Source organism: Eimeria mitis, genomic scaffold (assembly GCF_000499745.2).
Source record: "Eimeria mitis Houghton genomic scaffold, Emh_scaff758, whole genome shotgun sequence".
NCBI lineage: Eukaryota > Apicomplexa > Conoidasida > Eucoccidiorida > Eimeriidae > Eimeria > Eimeria mitis.
The window spans coordinates 9,225-10,060 of record NW_013575553.1 but is presented as its reverse complement, the minus strand read 5'-3'; positions in this window follow the sequence as shown (position 1 = coordinate 10,060).

Genomic DNA, 836 nt, shown 5'->3' with positions numbered 1-836 from the left:
AAAAAAAAAAAAAAAAAAAAAAAAAAAAAAAAAAAAAAAAAAAAAAAAAAAAAAAAAAACTTACTTTTAGTGTGCCGGCGACAGCATAAACGGCAGCATAAACTCTGAGATCAAATTTTTTTTTATGTAAAAGTTTTGGTGTATCGATATATTTTTGTATAATATAACTACCTTCTCCTCTCCATATAACATTATCTATATCTCTTAACCTAGAAACTAGCTGAACCCCGCTACCCATCGCCCCCCCATCTGGTTTTATTATATATGTTGATGGGCGAGGAACCTGTAATATCTCCTCTATTCGAGCTGCAACACACACACAAATATATTTTTTTCTTTTTTTTGGGGGGTTGGGGTTGTACTTGGATTTATATATATTTATGTTTATATTTATGTGTTTGTATTTTTTTTTATTTTTAGGTTTATGTTTATGTTTATGTATATATATATATGTACAAATGGTTGTGGTGCTGAAAATTCAACAGATATTTACAAATACAAACAAAATAATAATATGTTATAACAGCAGCAGCAGCAACAGCAGCAGCAGCAGCAGCAGCAGCAGCAGCAGCAGCAGCAGCAGCAGCCCAATCATCACCCCAGAAACAGAGAAAAGCAAACCAGAAAGTAAAAACCCAAAGAACCAAAAAAACAAAAAAAGAAAAACAAAAAGGGATAAAAGAAAACAAAAAAGGAAACCAAAAGGAGATAAAAGAAGAGATCAAAAGAATAAAACAAAACACAAGAAACAAAAGAAAACAAATAAACTAATAAAACAAAACCAAAAAAAAAGAATAAAAAGAAGTAAAAGAAACCAAAAAAAAAAACCAAAAAGA